This window comes from Chiloscyllium plagiosum, unplaced genomic scaffold, assembly GCF_037043375.1.
Source record: "Chiloscyllium plagiosum isolate Xiang-an unplaced genomic scaffold, Cpla_swu_hap1 HiC_scaffold_51, whole genome shotgun sequence".
NCBI classification, from domain to species: domain Eukaryota; kingdom Metazoa; phylum Chordata; class Chondrichthyes; order Orectolobiformes; family Hemiscylliidae; genus Chiloscyllium; species Chiloscyllium plagiosum.
This window is the reverse complement of record NW_028270189.1, coordinates 34049953-34070204: the sequence shown is the minus strand read 5'-3', so window position 1 is coordinate 34070204 and position 20252 is coordinate 34049953. Positions and strand designations below refer to the sequence as shown.

General features: G+C 45.7%; 1 long non-coding RNA gene across 9 annotated transcripts in view; it reads left to right on the top strand.

The window, feature by feature from the left end:
- The window catches only part of LOC148135148 (uncharacterized), a 48234-nt gene extending 31342 nt beyond the window's left edge, over positions 1-16892 (top strand). For 5 of the 9 annotated variants that reach the window (XR_015755471.1, XR_015755463.1, XR_015755470.1 and 2 more), the window contains one exon: positions 16128-16892. This is a non-coding gene — a long non-coding RNA (uncharacterized LOC148135148). Of the gene's footprint in view, positions 1-9336; positions 9445-12256; positions 12938-16127 lie in introns of those variants that run through there. The other 4 variants (XR_015755465.1, XR_015755468.1, XR_015755469.1 and 1 more) reach the window with 3 other exon arrangements.
- Positions 16893-20252: the final 3360 nt, after the last annotated feature.

The window sequence follows — 20252 nt, the reverse complement described above, 5'->3', positions numbered from 1 at the left end:
TGCAGCAATGGATATTGGGGCCTTCAATAAATGACTTGGATGTGAATATATGAGATATGGTCAGAAGGCACTAAAATTGGTGGTGTAGTGGGCAGTGTAGAAAGTTAGTTCAGAATACAACAGGATCTTGTTCAGATGGGCCATTGGAACGAAAAATGGCAGACTGAGTTCAATTTAGATAAATTTGAGCTATTGTATTTTGGAAAGGCAAATCAGGGCAGGACTTCTACACTTAATGGTAAAGTCCTTCGCAGTGTTGCTGAACAAACAGACCATGGAGTTCAGATTCATTGTTCGTTGAAAGTAGAGTCGCAGATAGGCAGACTAGTGAAGGTGGTGTTTGGTATGCTTATATTTATTGGTCGATGCATTGAATACAGAAGCTGGGACATCATATTGTGGCTGGACAGGACATTGATTAAGCCATTTCAGGAATTCTGTTTTAAGTTCAAAATCCCCTGTTCTGGGAAGGATGTTCTGAATCTTGAAAGAATTCAGACAAGATTGACAAAGACTTTGCCAGGGTTGGAGGATTTGGGCTACAGGGAGAGGCTGGGGGTAATTTCCCTGGAGAGTCAAAGACAGAGGTGACTTTATGGAGATTTATAAATCATGAGGGGCATGGATACGGTGAACAGCCAGGGTCTTCCCCCCCCCCCCCCCCAGGTGAGGTGGGTCCAAAACAAGAGCACATGGGCTTAAGTTGAGAGGGCAAAGATTTAAAAGGGATCTAAGGGGCAACGTTTTCAAGCTGAGTGTGGTGTGTGTGTGGAATGAGCTGCCAGATGAAGTAGTGGAGACTGATACAATTACAACATTTGAAAGGCATCCATGAATGGGATGGGTTTTGAGGGATAGGGCCCAATAGCTGGCAAATGGGACTCCAGTAGTTTAGGATCCCGAGTTGGCATGAACGAATTGGACCGAAGGTCTGTTTCTGTGCTGTCCATCTCTATGACACTAATAAATTAAGATGTGTTCCTCTTTTGTGGAGAGCTAGCAGAAGCACAGATAATTAAGTTAAGCGGTGATTTGGACCAGGTGCAGATTTGTTTCCAAACAATTAATTTGCAGAGAGAGAGGAATTGTTAGCACGATCACAATTTTTCGTAACTACTTTCAGGTAACTGGCAAATAATGCAGAGTGAAAATGGGAACATTATTTCACTCAGTAAGTTCTGCGCACCTGGAATAGGCTGAACGGCAGCTGGACACAGATTCAGCAGATGTTCTCAAACAGATTTATAATTTTACTTTTTAAGGAAGGACTTAGTGGGCTTTGGGCAAGTGAGAGGGGAGTTGGGACAGATTTGCAGCATCTCCAGAGGGAGAGAGTACAGTCCCAATGGGCTGAATAGCCCCCAGCCCCTGTGCTCTGTGATACTGCCCCATTCACTGTGAATGATGAAGTTCATCACTGGGCAGAGAGAGAGAGAGGATCCCACCACTTACCTCACAATGGGGCCCGGCTGATTGATCTCAAACAAGTACACTGTTTCGGAAAGCGTCGGAGGTCACCCTCTCAGGGGCATATCGCACTGACAAGCAAGGTACTGGGGTACAGAGACTGGCTCCAATGTAATGTGAGGTATATGAGGTGCCTGGTAATCGATGGTGATAGGAGATTCTCTGGTATAGGGCACAGACTGCCGTTTCTGCAGCTGACAGTGAGACATCAGAATGGGTGGTACCTCCCTGGTGCCAGGGACAAGGATGTCTCGGAGAGGGAGCAGAGTATTCTCAAAAGGGAGTATGATCAGTGGGAGCTCATTGTACATTAGTACCAATGACATCGGAAGAGGAAAGGATGAGGTCCTGACGAGAGAATATAGCAAATTATCCTGGAGGATTAGAAAGTAGGTCTTCGTGGGTAGTAATATCTGGATTACTCTTTGTGCCGCATGCTAGTGAGAGTAGGAACAGCAGGATAGAGCAGATGAATGTGTGGCTAAGGATCTGGTGCAGGGAGAAGGATTGCCATGTTTGGATCATTGGAATCTCTGCTGGGGTAGAATTGACCTGCATAAGAAGGATGGATTGTACCTGAATTGGAAGGTGTCTAATATCCAGGCAGGGAGATTTGCTAGTGCTACTCAGGAGGCATTAAACCAGTGAGGGAGTGGGGGGTAAACCTAAAGAGATAGTGAGAGAAGAGGTATGTCTGAGGCTGGTACAGTTGAGAAGTTAGACAGTCATTCCTGAAGAAGGGCATGTGCCCGAAACGTCGAATCTTCTGTTCCCTAGATGCTGCCTGACCTGCTGTGCTGTTCCAGCAATAAAGTTTCAGCTTTGATCTCCAGCGTCTGCAGACCTCACTTTCTCCTCCAAGTTAGACAGTCAAGGCAGGCAAGGGCAAGGCACAGAACGAGGAAGGACCGAGCAGTTTCACTGCATTTATTTCAGTGCAAGAGGCCCGACAGGGAAGGCAGATGAGCTGAGGATTTGGTTTTGAACATTGGACTGGGATATCATGAATATTACAGAAACGTGGCTCAGTGATGGATGGGTATAGATGCAATGGGAAGGATAGAAAGAGGGACGAGAGGAGGCAGAATGGCATTTTGGATTAGGGATACCTTTATGGTTGTGCTCAGGGAGGATATTATTGGGAGTATTTCCAGTGAAGTTATTTGGATGGACTGGGAAATAAGAAAGGGATGATCACCTTGTTGTGGTTGTCTGCTTGGGTTTCGTCTGGTTGCTCTGGTTTCCTCCCACAGTCCAAAGATGTGTAGGATGGGTGGGTTATCCAGGCTGAATTGCCCATAGTGTTCAGGGATGTGCTGGCCAGGTGGATTGCTCATTGGAATTGCAACGTTATAGGGGTAGGGTAGAAGGCTCTGTTGTTCAGTGTGGATGTGATGGGCTGAATGGCCCGCTTCCACGCTGTCTGGATTCTCTGATAATTCTACTAGCTTTAAAATAGTTACAGAAAATAATAGACCAGATCTAATAGATAGCCTTCTAAATTGGACAATTTCGATGGCACAAGGTAAGAACTTGCAAAATTTGTTTGCGGGAAGTTATTTCCAGGGAAAGGGATGGCTGGAAAGGGGGAACATAAGAACATAAGGAAGAGGAGCAGGAGTAAGCAATCTGGCCCCTCAAGCCTGCTCTGCCATTCAGTAAGACCAGGGCTGATCTTTTCATGGCCTCAGCTCCACTTTCCTGCTCTTACTTGTAACCCTTAATTGCTTTCCTGTTCAGAAATCTACCTTTTGCCTTAAACACATTCAAGATGAAAGCCTCAGCTGCTTTACTCAGCAGCAAATTCCACAGATTCACAACCCTTTAGCTGCAGAAGTTCCTCCTGAACTCAGTCCTAAATCTCTCCACATACACCAACCCTCTCAACTCCAGGCCCAAACTAGTGACCCTCATCTGCACTCCCTCCAGTGCCAGTACATCCTTGCAGAAGTAAGGAGACCAAACCTGTACACAGTACTCCAGGTGTGGCCTCACCAGCACCCTATGCATTTTTTTAGAATAAGTGGCATCACGTTTGCAGCTTGCCAATCTGTCGGAACTGTCCCAGAGTCAATCAAATTTTAGTGAATAATCACATGAGCATTTGCTATTTTCCCCCGCCATCTCTGGGATGCATTCTATCAGGGCCAGGAGACCCATCTACCTTTGGGCTCTTAGCTTTTTCAACAGTACCTCTTTACTGAGAATGATTGATTGTTTTGATGTCCACATCTGCCAATGCCTCCATAGGCCTGTGATAATGTGAGTACAGACACAGTATTTTCCTTTTAAGGCCAAGGCTGGTAGGTGTAGAGAATGCTGCATGACTAGAGAAATTGAGGCTCTGGTCAAGAAAATGAAGGAGGGATATGGCAGGTATTGAGAGCTGTGTTTGTGTGACTCCCTAGAGGAGGAAAACTCTCGGGAAACCAGGAGAGCAAAAAGAGGACGTGAGATAGCTTGGGAAATTGGTTTCAGGAGAATCCAAAGAGATTCGACAAATATACTATGGACAAAAGAGTAACCAGGCAGAGAATAGCAACCCTCAAAAATCAGTTAGGCTGTCCATGGAACCGCAGGCGGTGGGAGAGATTCTGTCAGTATTTCACATCAGTTTTTACTGAAAAATGATATGGAAGCTAGAGAGTTTGGAGAAATAAATAGTGATAACTTGGCAATTGTTCATATTACAGTGGAGGAGGTACTGGATGTCTTAAAAAGCAGAAAGGTGGATAAATCCCAGGAATCTGAGCAGGTGTATCCCAGAACTTTGTGGGAAGCCAGGGAAGTGATTGCTGGGCCCCTCGCTGAGATATTTGTATCATCGATTGCCACAGACAGGGTGCTGGAAGATGGGTGCCATTATTTGAGAAAGTTAAAAATCACACACCAGGTTATAGTCAAACAGGTTTAATTGGAAGTGTGCTTCCAATTAAACCGGTTGGACTATAACCTGGTGTTGTGTGATTTCTAACTTTGTACACCCCAGTCCAACACTGGCATCTCCAAATCATTATTTGAGAAAGATAGTAAGGAAAAGCCAGGGAACTATAGACCAGTGAGCCTGAAGTCAGTGGCAGGCAAGTTGTTGGAAGGGATTCTCAGGGACAGAATTTACATGTCATTGGAAAGGCAAGAAAAGATTAGGGATAGTCAGCATAGCTTTGTGCATGGAAGTCAATAACTTGGACTTGAGAAAGACACAAGGTTCCACATAACAGACTGGTTAGCAAGTTCAACACCATAGAATACAGGCGGAACTAGCTATTTGGATACAAAATTGACTGGAAGATCAAAGAGTCATAGATGTACAACACAGAAGCAGAGACCCTTCGGTCCAACCAGTACATGCTGACCAGATATCCCAACGCAATGTAGTCCCACCTGCTTGCACCCGGCTCATATCCTTCCTATTCTATACCCATCAAGATGCCTTATAAATGTTGCATTCGTCCAACCTCCACCACTTCCTCTGGCAGCTCATTCCATACACATACCACCCTCTGTGAAAACGTTGCCCTACAAGTCTCTTTAAAGTCTTTCCCCTCTCACCCTAAACCTATGCCCTCTAGTGCTGGGATCCACCACCCCAGGGAAGAGACTTTGTCTATTTATCCTATCCATGCCCCTCATGATTTTATATACCTCTATAAGCTCACCTCTCAGCTTCGGACGCTCCAGGGAAAATAGCCCCAGTCTATTCAAAATCTATTCAACCCCCAGCTGAGCTCAAATCCTCCAATCCTGGTAACTTTCTTGTAAATCTTTTCTGAACCCTTTCAAGTTTCACAACATCCTTCCAATAGGAAGGAGACCAGGTTTGTACGCAATATTCCAATAGTGACCTCACCAATGCCCTGTACAGCCACAACATGACCTCCCAACTCCTGTACTTAATGTTCTAACCATATGCCGCCTTCACTATCCTATCTACCTGCGGCTCCACTTTCAAGGAGCTATGAACCTGCACTCCAAGGTCTCTTTGTTCAGTAACACTCCTCAGGACCTTACCATTAAGTGTATAAGTCCTAAGATTTGATTTCCCCAAATGCCACTCCTCAGCCCATTCACTCATCTGATCAAGATCCCGTTGTACTCTGAGGTAATTGTTTTCACTGTCCACTACACCTCCAACTTTGGTGTCATCTCACTAACTATGCCTGCTATGTTCACATCCAAGTCATTCATATAAATGACGAAAAGTAGTGGATCCAGCACCGACCCTTGTGGCACTCCACTGGTCACAGGCCTCCAGTCTGAAAATCAACCATCCACCACCACCCTCTGTCTTCTGCCTTTGAGCGAGTTCTGGATCCCAATTGGCTAGTTCTCCCTGTATTCCATGAGCTCTAACCTTGCTGAGCAGTCAGTGTCTTGGTGAAGGGTGCTTTTAGGACTGGAAGCCTGTGGTGAGCAAAATGCTGTCAGGCTGGGTGCTGGGTCCACTGCTTTTTGTCATTTATATCAATGATTTCCATGTGAATATAGGAGCTATGGTTAGTAGGTTTACAATAGACACCAAAATTTGACGTGCAGTGGACAGTAAAGTTACCTCAGAGTACAATGAGACTCCGATCAAATGGGCTGAGGAGTGGCAGATGAAGTTTAATTTTGATAAATGTGAGGTTCTGCATTTTGGAAAAGCAAATCAGGGCCGGACTTCTACACTTAATGGGAAGGTCCTGGGCAGTGTTGCTGAACTAAGAGATCTTGGAGTGCAGGTTCATCGTTCCTTGAAAGTGGAATCATAGATAGGCAGGGTAGTGAAGAAGGTGTTTAGTATTCTTGCCTTTATCGGTCAGTGCATTGAGTACAGGAGTTGTGACGTCATTTTGCGGCTGTACAGGACATAGAATTCCAGAAGTGACTGAATCAGCTTTCAGTCCTGGTCTCCCCACTATCGGAACGATATTGTGAAACTTGAAAGGATTCAGAAAATATGTTTCCAGGGTTGAGGGATTGAGCTATAGGGAGAGGCTGAATAGGCTGAGGCTGTTTTCACTGGAGAATCGCATGCTGAGGGGTGACCATAGAGGTTGATAAAATCGTGAGGGGCATGGATAGGGTAAACAGCCAGGGTCTTATTCCTGTTTAGGTGAGTCCAAAACTAGAAAGCACAGGCGTGAGGGAAAAGATTGAAAAGGGATATTAGGGGCAAAGTTTCAAGCTGAACGTGATACGTGTATGGAATAAGCTGCCAGAGAAAGTGTGGAGGTTGGTATAGTTACAACATTTAAAACACATCTCATTGGATATGTGATTGGGAAAGGTTTAGAAGGTTATGGGCCAAGTGCTGGCATATGGGACGAGATTAATTTAGGATATCTGGTTGGCCTGGACAAGTTGGACTGAAGGGTCTGTTTCTGTGCTGTACATCTCTATGGCACTAATAAATTAAAATTAAGATAGGTTTCTCTTTTATGGAGAGTTAGCAGAAGGTCAGACAATTCTCCTTGGAGCTGAGAAGGTGAAGCAGTGATTTCGACCAGGAGTTGATTTGTTTCCAGGGCATTTCATTTACAGAGAGACAGAGTGAGAAATTTTTAACGTCACAATTTTTAGTAACTACTTTCAGGTAACTGGCAAATAATGCAGATTAAAAATGTGAAGATTATTTTACTCACTAAATTCTGAGCATCTGGAACAGTTTGAAAGACAGCTGGATGCAGATTCAGTAGCTATTGTCAAAACAAATTTGAAATTTAACTTTTTTAAGGAAGGATTTGGAGGGCTGTGTCCAAATGGAAGTTGAGTTGGGACTGACTGGCACTATCTCCAGAGGGAGAGAGTACAGCCCCAATGGGCGGAATAGCCTCCAGCCCCTGTGCTCTGTGATACTGCCCAATTCACTGTGAATGATGAAGCTCATCCCAGGGCAGAGCCGTAGAGATGTACAGCATGAAAATAAACCCTTTGGATAAACCAGTCCATGCCAACCAGATATCCCAACCTAATCTAGACCCATTTGCCAACACTTGGCACATATCACTCTATACCTTTCCTATTCATATACCCATCCAGATGCCAAATTTGTATAATTGTAGCAACATCCTCCACTTCCCGACAGAAGATTCCATACACGCACCAACCTCAGTGGGAAAAACAATTGCCCCTCTGATCCATTTTAAATTCTTCCCCTCTCATGTTAAACCTATGCCCTCTCATTCTGGACTCCCCCACCCCAGGGAAACGACCTTGTCTATTTTTCCTATCCATGCCCCTCCTGATTTTATAAACCTCTGTGAGGTCACCCCTCAGCCTCTGATGCACCTGGGAGGATCCCACCATTCAGGTCACAATGGGGCCTGACTGATTGACACAGCTTCAGACCAATAGGAGAGTTGGCGTGATCCTCCAGCCAATGGGAGTGAATGAGGGGTGGGTCCAGCAGGCCAACACATGACCATCAGCTTTGCAGGCGCAGTGTCACTGTGAGGGGGGACTGAATGTGAAGGAGTGGGAGAGACAGCAGATACTGGGAGAGAGATGGAGTTAGTGTGGACTGGGAGGGTTGATAAACACTGTTTCAGTCTGCTGGACCTGAATTAGATACTCCGGGGAAATTAGAACCAAAAGAACTGCGGAGCCTGTAAATCACACACAACAACTGAAAGTACTGGAAAAGCTCAGCAGATCTGGCAGCATCTGTGAAGAGAAATCGGTTCGCATTTTGGATTCGGTGACCCATCCTCAGGAGCTGGTGCTACTCGGAAAAAAATGTTGGTTTTTATGCAGAAGGTAGTGGTTAAGGAGTAAATGATTGGGGGGATAGAGTCCAAAGAGAGAGATAGGAGCAGTTGAACAAAGGAGTGGATAACGATTTGGCTGGGGGGGGGTGGGGGTGAATAGCTGTTTATGGGGACTGTTAGTGGCTAAACATAGGTAGTGTGTAATGGCAGGCTATGTAATAACAAGGCCTGGTATGTGGGGTAGGGGGCAAAGACACTAGGACGTGGGAGAGTTCAGACCTAAAATTATTGAATTTGATGTTGAAGCCAGAGGATTGCAGGGTCCCCGACTGGGAGGTGAGGTGTTGTTCTTCCAGCTTGCGTTAAAGTGTGGCCTTTTTGCAGCCACAATGTAACTCATCAGTCACCATTTCCACCACTGCCACTCAGATGCTACCAGGTTCCTGTCTCCTCCACTAACAGCTTTCCACCGTCCCACCAGATCGTTATTCACTCCTTTGTCTTTACAAATGTTCCTGTCTCTCTTTGCACTCTGTCCCCACCTATTATTTACTCTTTACCCCTATCTCCTGTAGTCCAAAGATGTGCAGGTTCAGTGAATTGGCCCAGCTAAATTTCCCGTAGTGTTCGTGGATGTGCATTAGTCCGGGGAAATGGAGAGTAATAGGGAGGGGAATGGGTCTGGGTGAAATGAACTTCGGAGGGTGGATGTGTAATTGTTGGGCCGAAGAGCCTGTTTCCACGCTATAGGGATTCTACTTTTCCCAGCTGTTTTCGGTTCTGATGAAGGGTCACAGAACCCGTGATGACCCTTGGTGTTTGCAGGAGGTGGAAAGGGGAGAGTGGCAGCAGAAACCGGATGAGATGTATCAGTGTAGACTGGGAGGGTTTAGTCATACTCTGTGCAGGTTGTTAATCTGAATTAGAAAATCTTGGTCCCACATTTGCAGCAAAGAGGAAAACAGCTGTGGGCCTCAGGCAGTGAGAGGTCCTGGGTTATGGCCGCCATCTTTATTTGGGGTAAGGTACAGCAAGGCGCATGCACATGTCCTCTTTTTTGGGGGGGTGGGGTGATTTCAAGAGGAGTGTTTACACATCAAACACATACCAAGAGAAGTGTTCGCCTTCACTATTCATCTTGCACTGACTGTGAGCTTTGTTTTGCGAATTCATTTTATAGGATATTAATTGAGAATAATTGAGACTGGGATCTCAAAAACAAGTTTCTACTGTCCACGGAATAATCACGATCTGAATATCATTGGCATTTAACTGTGGAACGAGAAAGGTTTGTTCAGTCTGAGAAAATATCACCAATAGTTTTGTCAAGCAAAAAGCAGAAAGATGTTCAAGTTCATGGTCAGATCACCCTTTGGGTATGTGTTCAATTCTTGGCCCTGCAGCTGTGGAAGGAGGTATTGGCCTGAGAGAGAGCACAGATTTATCCAAATGCCAGATTTAGTCCCAGTCACCCATTTCATGATGTTAACCTGTAAACCCTCTACTTCCAATTTCCTGCAAGCTTCTCATTGAATTTCCTTGTGGACTCAAATTCCAGCACCATTTCAGGTGGAACATTCCAGATTCTGACAACTGTCTGTTCATCCAGAAACTGCTGAAGTCCATGTTGACTCTGGGGTTGCAAAGGGCTGAACTGAAAGATGAGATGCTGTTCCTGAGCTCCCATTGAGATGCATTAGAACAGTACAGGAGGCCGAGGGCAGTGTAGGTGTGAGCAGACATTGAAAATGACAAGGCTGCACTGAGAGTGCTGCTTGGCTCAATGAGAGTGTTTTGGAGTTGGGTGTAAACAGAGTGAGGTGAGACTGGGAGAAGGTGAAGCTGAAACTCAAGTTTAGTTCAGGCCATTCAGTAATTCACGTGGTCCCAATGGGAACAGCCAATTTCTCAGTGATACCTGCGGAGTATTTAAGTTTTTAAAGTATGATATATCTGCTGAAGTAAAGTTTTTTTTAATTATAATGTACATGTTTGAAGTGAAGGAAGGTTGCGCACTCATTTAAATTTTCTTAATGGGAGTAACGAGATAAATGTAGAGAGATGTTGTGATATGGCACCTCAGACCCGTGGTGTGGTCCTCTTGTACAGTGTGGGAAATAAGGGACGCTTCCAGTGTGCCTGACGGCTATGTGTGCTGCAAGTGTGTTCATCTGCAGTTACTGGGAAACTGCTTTTCAGACCTGGAGCTGTGAGTGGACTCACTGTGGAGAATCTGAGAATGTTATGGACAGCATGTTTAGTGAGTTAGTCACACTGCAGGTGAGGGCTACACAGGCAGAAAGGGAATGGGTGACCATCAGATCAAGGAAAAGGCTCAGGAATGGGGTGCAGGGGTCCCCAGTGGTCATCCCCTTCTTATACAGATACTGTATCCCGCTTGGGATTCTGTAAGGGTGGGAATGGGTGGGGTGGCTTCTCGGGAAATCAGCACCAGCCAGGGTCATGCCACCACAGAGAGCTCCGCTGCAAAGAGCGGGAGGAAAGAGAGGAAACACGGCTATAGTGACAGGGGATTCAATGCTCAGGGTTAGGGCGGGCACTGCTGTGACCACAGACATGAATCCAGGATGGTATGTTACCTCCATAAAGCTAGGATCCGCAATATCATGGAGCGGCTGCAGGACTTTCTGGAGCTGGAAGTTAAACAGCCCATGGTGGTGGAACACACAGATACCAACGACATCGCTAAACAGAGGGATGAGGGCCTGAAAGCTAGATATAGGGAGAGCAGAGATGCATTAAAATGTAGATCCTGAAATGTAATAAGGTCAGACTTACTCCCAGTGCCATGTGCTACTGAGAGCAGGAATAAGAGGGTAGATCAGCTGGATGTGTGGCTGGGGAAATGGTGTACCAGAGAAAGGTTTAGATTCTTCAGGCACTGGTACTGTTTCTGGGTGGGTCCTGTACCAGCCTGACCGGTTACCCCTGGGCAGAGCTGAGACAAATCTGATGGGGGCTTTTGCAGTTCCATTGGTGAGGTTTTAACTAGTCTGGCAGGGGGTTGGGAACTAAAGTGTCGGCTTAGATGGGTCAGATTCAGGTCAGGGAATGGGAGGTAGAATATTAGTGATGTAGTCAGCAGCTCAGAAAGCCAAAGAAAAGGAGGATTAAACAAGGATTGAGTCCCTCTTCAGCCATCAGTCCTGCCATCTCAGAAATGTGAGTCAACAAAATATGGAGCTGTATACATGTCTATGTGCTTCAGCAAAATGGTGGAAATCTGCAATAAGAACATAAATTGCTGGACATCCTCAGCAAGTCTGTCAGCATCTGAAATGGTGACAGATGCAGGAAACATTGCAGCCTGGAAGAAGTGTTTAGATGATCACACCAAGATGTTACATGGAGTGCCAGAACGTGGGACTAGAATAAATAGGCGTTTGATGACCAGCATGGATACGATGGGGCAGGAAAATTGATGTTTCGGGTCAGGACTATTCATTCGGACTGACAAACTGTCCTGACCCAAAACATCAACTTTCCTGCCCCTCTGATGCTGCCTGACCTGCTGCACTTCCCCAGATCAACATTGTATAAACTCTGACTTCCAGCATCTGCAGCCCTTAATTATCTACACATCCCAGGACCCAGGCTGGTGCCCCTCCTTTACTCTCTCTCAGTAACCAGGAGAGTCTTCCTTGGGAAAGGGGAACAAAGGTACACGCAGTACTCCAGGTGTGGTCTCGCCAAGGCCCTTCCAGAAAGGGATCCCTGCTCCGGTACTCGAATCCTCTCACTAGGAAGGTCACACATCATTTACATTCTCCACTGCTTCCCACTCCTGCCTGCTTCTGAAAAGAGGGAATCTCAGAGAAACACGGAATAAAATGGAGTCAGTGTCTCTGGTATAAAACTGTTGAACACAATGCCCCCATCTTCTCCATATTGGTCATCAAGCGCACGTGCCTGGTGTAATCATCTAAACACTTCTTCCAGGCTGCAATGTTTCCTGCATCTGTCACCATTTCAGATGCTGCCAGACCTGCTGAGTAGCTCCAGCACTTTGTTTTCTCTGTTGTAGAGTACTGAAAGGGGGAATTTGTAGTTGAGAAATTCACATTGAATTTCATGTTCAGTTTTGATAGTTACTTGATCCGTGCCGATCTGGATATCATTGGCCTTTTCATCTGGAACGAAAGATGTGCATTCTGCCTGTGGACGAATATCTCAAATGTCAGCGTGACTGGAAAAAGTACTGAGACAGCGAAGTCCATGTTAGCGTGGGGACTGTGGAGAGAGATTTCATTTGGTTTTTGAAAGTCTAAAACATCATGGCACATTTCCCAGGAACAGTTAAGCCCCAGATTGGTTTTGTATGAGGACAATTTACCATGAAACCAGAAAGACAAAAGGATTCTTGCATCATGGAAAAAGCTGTGAAAATGGAATTGTTGTAACGGAGTGAATTATCGATCATGGATTGTAATCCATTGGTGTTGTCACGTCGGTTCCAGCGCCGTGGGGAAACACTGGAAATGTGATGAGTGCAGTGTAGGTTTCAGTTATGAAACTGGAAAGGTGCAGAAGAAATTTACAAGGATGATGCCAGATCTCAGGGGTCTGAGTTACAGGGAGAGGTTAGACAAGCGAGGACTTTTTTGTTTATAGCAGAGGAAACCGAGGGGGAATATATTAAAGAAGTGTATAAGATCATGAGAGGCATGGGTAAGGTGAATGCACTCAGCCTTTTTCCCAGGGAATAAGGACTGGAGGGTATCAGTTTAAGGTTAGAGGAGAAAGACTAAAAGGGAACCCTGAGAGGCAACTGTTCTACACAGAGGGTGGTATGTATATGGAATGAACTTCCAGTGGAAGTGGTTGAGGCGGGTCTGTTAACAACATCTAAAGGGCATTTGGACAAATACATGGATAGGAACGTTTCAGAAGCAGATGAGCCAAGTGCATGGAAATAGGGTTAGCGTGGATGGACATTCTGATTGGCATGGGCCAGTTTGGGCCAAAGTGCCTGTCTCTGCTGTAGGATTCTATGACTTAAGTGCATTTGCTATTTCTCCCCCTAACTCTGTTGGTATCTTGGGATGTATTCCATCAGAGCAAAGAGACTTGTCTACCTTTAGCTCCATTAGGTTGCCCAGCTCTAACTCTTTCATGATAACGGTTATTTATAGGTCCTCACCTTCCTCAGTCTCCTTATCAATTCCTGGCATGTTCTTCATATCCTCCACTGTGAATTCTGACTGCTGTGTCCTCATATTCCTGAACCCTGCTGAGTAGGAATAAATAGGCACAGAACTCTGAGAGGTCTTCTTTGAGTCTTTATTGATGAGACATGGTAGTTACCTGGATATTTTACGTGCAAAATGCCTCCAGGCAGCATCAGGTAACTCCCCGCCTGTCCGGTGTACGGCTCCCATTCTTCTACCTTTGTGGTTTGTGACTTTGAATAGAGACTATCTCTCAGGATTATCTCAATGGCAACAGCAGTTAAAAAGTCTAGTTCTGTTCAGCACTTTGTGGTTAAACCACGCACCCCTCCCCCCACGCCCCTTTGGCTCCCTCAAGTGCCTGACAGGCGCTTCAGTTTCAGTGGGGCTGTCTATCAGGATTCTGATGTGGAGGAGCCGGGGTTGAGGTGGGATCAACAAAGTTAAAAACCACACATCACCAGGTTATAGTCCAACAGGTTTATTTGGACATACAAGTTTTTGGGGTGTGCTGTGAGTTTTAACGTGATCAGGATTATCTCTATGGTAACAGTTAAGTGCTTCAACAATTACAGAGGCCATATGTTCTCCAAACAATAGGTTCCCCTCCAATAGTGTAAACTGCTATTCTGTCCCTGCAGATAGCTACTCATTACATTTTATCCCGAATCCCATCAAGCTTTCTGTTGATCTTTGAAGTTTTTCTAATCTCCTGGTTTCTCCTTGGTTTTTACCAATTTGTATGCTTTCTATTTCAATTTGACAGACTCCATTATTTCCTTACCCACCCACGGCAGATTACTCCTTTTCCTACAGTCCTTCCTTTTCACTGATATATGTTTTTGCTGAGCAGTTTGAAAAATTCTTTGATATTCCTCCACTGTCTGTCAACTGTCCCACCCTAAAGTCTTTGCTTCCAGTCTATATTAGCCAACTCCTGCCTCATCCTATTGTCGTCTCCTTTGTTTAAGCACAGGATCTTGGGATTGGATTTAATCTTCCCGTTTTCCATCTGTGTTCTAAATTCAACCAGACTTCTCAAGTCTTTTATCAGATTACGTGGGGAGGCGGTGTTTTGGGTTTCATTGTCAGAGACCTTGGCTTTGTAGTAAAGTACAGGATAGATATTCCCAACAGAGTATTCTGGACAGTGTGAATGTCCTACACAGTCGAAAACCATAAATCACTGTGTCCCCTCAGTGTAAAATTGCAAAATCATTATCTCCTACTCGCTTCCTCACTATCTAAGTTTGGAATGCTAATCCATCTGAGTATCCTGCATTTTCTGAAGGTGGTGATTTTTGGATTCAGCTTTCCAATTATTACCGTAAGAAGATAAGCACTGCGCACAGGAGAGTCAATGCAGCCCTTCGAACCATCTCCACCATTTAATGCGCTGATGATTGAGCTCACCTTGCTCTCAGCTGGATTTTCCCGCCTGCTCTCTCTCACCCTTCAACTCATTGCAAATTAAACATCTGTATCTTTTCATTAAGGTTGCTCATTGCCCTGGCATCCACTGCATTTTGAATAGGGAATTCCACAAATTCAGAACACATTGAGATAGGTACATTCTTCCTCATGAGAATAGAATAGAGTCCCTATAGTGCAGAAACAGGGTATTCATCGATCGAGTCCACGCCAACCCTATGGTGAGCATCCCATTCGGACCCATCCATTCCCTGTAACCCTGCATTTCCTGTTGTTAATTGTCTAACTGGCACATCGTGGACCCTGTAGGCAATTTAGCATGGCCAATCCATCCAACTTGTGCATCTTTGGACTGTGGAAAGAAACCGGAACACCCAGCGGGAACCCACGCAGACATAGGGAGAATGTGTAAACTCCACACAGTCGCCTAAGGCTGGAATCAAACCCGGGTCTCTGACGCTGTGAGGCAGCAGTGCTAGCCACTGAGCCACCTCTCTTAAAATTTGCTGCCACTTATTAACCTCCCCACCCCACAATTGGCTGAATGTATATTCCTTACATCAGAAATCGAGTTTTCTAAGCGGATGTCTCAGTAAAACGCAGTGACAACCCACATGTCCTGTGTGTCTGAATGGGGATCGGATACACAACACCCTCCACCCCACACTTTTCATTCACTTTCCAGAAACAGGTCTCCAGAGGCTTCATGGGGACTATAACTCCCACAATCCCTGAGGCAGGGATCACATGTGTGCAGGGAAACCTGTTACTGTACATGTACAGAATGTGAATGGGTTTTGGAGCATGTGTTTTGGGTAACCAGCAGAAAGCATTCACACTGTGATTGGGTGGAGAAGGGGCACATCTGCTTATAGTATTGATCAGTTGGGGGGGGGGGGGGTCAAAGTGCCATCACACTCACGTGGAACCAAGTTCCATTCCCAACTTGTTGTAATGCTGGGAATCGACCTCTGAGAAACAAAGAAGGATCTGACCCATTCTCCCAGCCTGAAGGTTCCTCTTCTGTCCAGGATCTGCCACCTCCCTGTCTGTTCCCTTTTGTTTCATTCTGCTGTTACATTATTCACTTGCAGCAACTGAAGGGAAAGGAAGTGAACCCAGAAAGGGTGCAGAGTCTAACCAGGGACGGAAAGTGGTAGCATGGATCTGTTTATCAGTTACTCCATGAGAATGGGGAGGGTGTACATTAGGGGACAGCAGAGTCAGAATGATGGGAGAGAGTAAGTGGGCTGGACGGTTGCAGCTTTGGGGAAACAAAGGGGAAAAATATTCCAGAGAAATTAGAATTATCTGTTCTGAATTTCTAATCTGGACATATTCCTTTATACAGGGTGTGAGATGGTGAAGATTTGCAGACTGGTGATTAAGTTTAACAATATTTGAAGAGCCAAAGATAGAGAATCACTGGGCCAAAATCCTGCAACACTCTCCCTCCCAGCATTGTCGGTCTATCTGCACCAAATGGACTGCGAGTGGTTCAAGACAGCAGCTCACCACCGTGTTCTCAAGGGTAACTAGAGATGAGGAATAAATGCTGGCTGAGCCAGTGATGCCCATATCCTGGAAATGGTATCTATCTCTAGTTGCTGAAACCCGGTTGATGTTACTGCAGGATGATGAGGGATGCTGAGTACATCCTCCAGTAGGCAGCACCATCACATTACCCCTGCCTACACCTACACAGTAACACAGCAACATCAACATCACTGGAACAAAAGGCAGTGAAGCCAAAGGAGGACTTCGATATAGTTCTTCGAGGTAAAGTCATAAAAGGGGATTGGAACACAGCAGGGACAGGAGACTGAGCTGGATGGTCAGCTGTTTCCCATTGAATGGTGGAGCAGGATTGAAAGGCTGAATGGCCTCCTCCTGCTGCTATCTCCCAGGTATGTATATAGTCATGGAGCCCGGGTCGGAAGGAGTAGGCAGGGCAGGGATTCTCCAGGAGATTGCACTTGCACAACAGTTTTCAGTGAGGGATGGTTTGATGGATTTTATGTAACATTTATCTTTAACACAAGGTTTGTACATTTTGGCTTTAAAATGTTGTAAAAGTTTTTTGCACAGCAAATAAAATTAAAGAAAATTAATTGAACTGTCTGAATATAACAGTTTTAAAGCTTTCAACCTCCTGTAAAACAAAATCCTGTCTATTCCCGGACACCATCACTTTCCAGTTACTCAAACCTCAGGGAAATATTGCCTCCCTGTCTGAGGTTTGATTTAACAGCTTTTCAGTTCTCGTTCAATGAGCTGTGAAGCGTTCTTTTTCCCCATTTCTCCGACCCAGAAATGTTATCACAGCAACCTTTCCACCATCAAAATCATCATTACGCCATTTTGCTTTTGGCTAACATATAATCACCAGCAGTGCAAAAGTGAGGACTGCAGATGCTGGAAACCAGAGCCTAGATCAGAGTGGTGCTGGAAAAGGGCTTTTGCCAAGACATTGATTTTCTGGCTCCTCGGATCATGCCTGACCTGCTTTGGTTTTCCAGCACCACTCTAATCTAGACATATAATCACCAGCAGTAAACCATTTGTGTAACCAATTGAATATTTATAAACAAAGCCCATTACTGGCCAAGCAAACCATTACAAGTGACAGAATGAGAAGGGACAAAATCGAGGTAGAGTTGTGGGGAGGGGGGCAATGGTGGAGATAAAGCACTGTATCCCCTGAGATGCCCACCTCTATCTGAAGGCATCGAGAGCACTGATGCATACCACATGTTCCTTCTCCAAGGACACCCTGCTGTGTAGCCTTTATCCTCAATCATAGAATAGAATCACGACAGTGTGGAAGGAGAGCATTGGCCCATCAAACCCCACCGACCAACTGAAGAACATCACACCGAGAGCACTCTTACTGTAACACTGCATTTCCCATGGCTGATCTACCTAGTCTGCACAATCCTGGATCCTGTGGTCAATTTAGGACTGATCCACCTGACCTGCACATCTTTGGACTGCGGGAGGAAACCAGAGCAGCTGGAGGGGACCCACACTATCATGGGGAGAATGTGGGAACTCCACACAGGCTGTTGGCCAAGGCTGGACTCCAAGGCTGTGAAGCAGCCGTGCTGCAATCACAATTTAAATCAAAACAGATGATCCCTGCTCCTTGTCACATTGCTGTTTGTGGACACTTACTGCCCAGAGAGGCATCCTGAGGTTCAGAAAGTGGCAATGTAAGTTCAGTCAACTCCAGCCCAGTTAATGTGGTTAACAACAACAACATCAATACTCCAACAGTGTCATCATGTACAAGGTCCACTCCTGACTCTGATGGATAGTAACATCAGAATGAGAATCCTGCAGTCCACACGGTGTAGGTGTATGACCACTTCCCTGTGAGCACTCACTGGTCTCTCAATCATGTTGAAGATGCAGCAAATCCCTTGTCACACAGAGGGGTGAACAGCTCCTACCCAGAGTAAACCCGCTGGAGTCTCTGGGGCAGGAATAATCACTGAATCCCTTCTCTCACACTAAGCATCTGAACGGTCTCTCCTCAGTATGGGCTCCTTGGAGTCTCAGCAGGAGCGATGAATCACTGAATCCCTTCTCCCACACTGAGCATCTGAATGAGCTCTCCCGCGGTTTGGGCTCACTGGGTTCTCAGTGGGGCAGGATGAATTACTGAATCCCCTCTCACACACTGACCATCTGAATGGCCTCTCCCCTGTGTGGGCTCACTGGAGACTCCGCAGGTGCTGCATTTGAGTGAATCTCCCCCCACACAGGGAACAAGTGAATGACATTTCCCCAGAGTGAGCTCACTGGTGTTTAAGCAGGTCAGAGGACTGAGTGAATGCTTTCCCACACACTGAGCAGGTGAATGGCCTCTCTCCAGTGGGAATGCACTAATGTCTCCGCTGGTGAGAGATTTGAATGAATCCTTTCTCACACATGGAGCAGGTGAAGGGTCGAAATCCACTGTGCCATCTCTGGTGCCTCAGCAGATTGTAAGATGGAGTAAATCCCTTCCCATACGTGGGGCAGGTGAACAGCCTCTCCGCAGTGTGACTTTGTCGGTGTGTGTCCCACTGGGAGGGGTAAGTGAATTCCTAATTCTGATTGAGTACATCCTCCTATTTTGTCAGTTGTTATTGTCAATCTCATTCCCCCGCACCAGAACCTGTTCCAGTGTGACAGAAACAGCAGAATGGACAGCTGCAGCTGGTCACTGGACACGAACAGTTCACTCTCCACCGATGCTGCCAGAACTACTGAATTTTTCCAGCAATTTCTGATTTTGTTTCTGATGTCCCAGCATTTGCAGATGTTTAGTTTTACAATACTCATCTTGTGTGTTGCAGAGGAGTTTATTGATGAAATTAGAGGGTTTTGAAAGTTGTACGTTAGGTCACACATCAGCTATGATCATCATTAATGGCAGAGTAGGGTTGAGGGGCTGATGGCCTCCTCCTGTTCCAATGCAAGTTATCCATCGGCAGCTTGTGGTAACATTTCCCCTCACTGTTCACTTCACCTCCATGTCGAACACACTGTTACTGACTGAACAAACCTCCTGTGTTTGAACTCAACCTGCCCATGTTCAGTGGCTCCCTGCCTTGCCACCCGGGTTTAACTCATCATGGAATGCTGTCTTGTATTACTGCAGGAATTCCCACAAGGACTAATCCTGGAGTCTGTATCTCCTGGGATCCACAATCACCGTTTATTTTCTTCTTTCTATTTCATTCTGGCTATTGAACTCTCGGTTTCAATCCATTCTCCTGTCATGCTCTTCAACATGTCCATGTGGGTGGGCTAGAGGCAGCTGGGATTTAATGAAGGGAAGTCGGGGTTAGGCGGAAGCACGAGGAGTGGTGACAGCAAAAACAGTTCTCATTGTAACGGCAGAGTTTCCACATGACCCAGTGAGTGGTGAGGCACCTGAGTTTGGAGGGGGAGACATTCAATCAGGGATTTAGTAAGACACTCAGACATTGACCTGTCCATCTGATTGTTAACTCAGACAGATAGAAAGAAAGATGCACATTTAGATAGCACCTTTGATGATCTGGGGCAATGAAACATGCTTCCAACCCAATGATTTCAACCACAAATCTCTGAAAACACAGACACAAAGCTTTCTACTTGTACCAGGCTGTCTCTGAGCCTCCTCTTGAGAAAAGCGTTTTCAGCTGTTCAGCCTTTCCTGGTAATTATAACCGCTATGTTCCTGTAAGATTTGTGACTGAACCTTTATTTTCCTGTTCCTTGTGAGTGATGAAAGTAGCAGAAACATGTCCTGACCTGTGAGGGGTTTCGGTTGGAGTATTTATATTTACACACCCATTCCCACCTTCACATACAGTGTGAAATTGATGTAAAACTGAAGGGAAGGAGTGAGCGAGCACCCACAGAATCATATGTATCTGAGTTAAATGAACCTGGCATGAGGAAAATGTGACAACAATCACAACTAGTTAGAATCACAGAATCC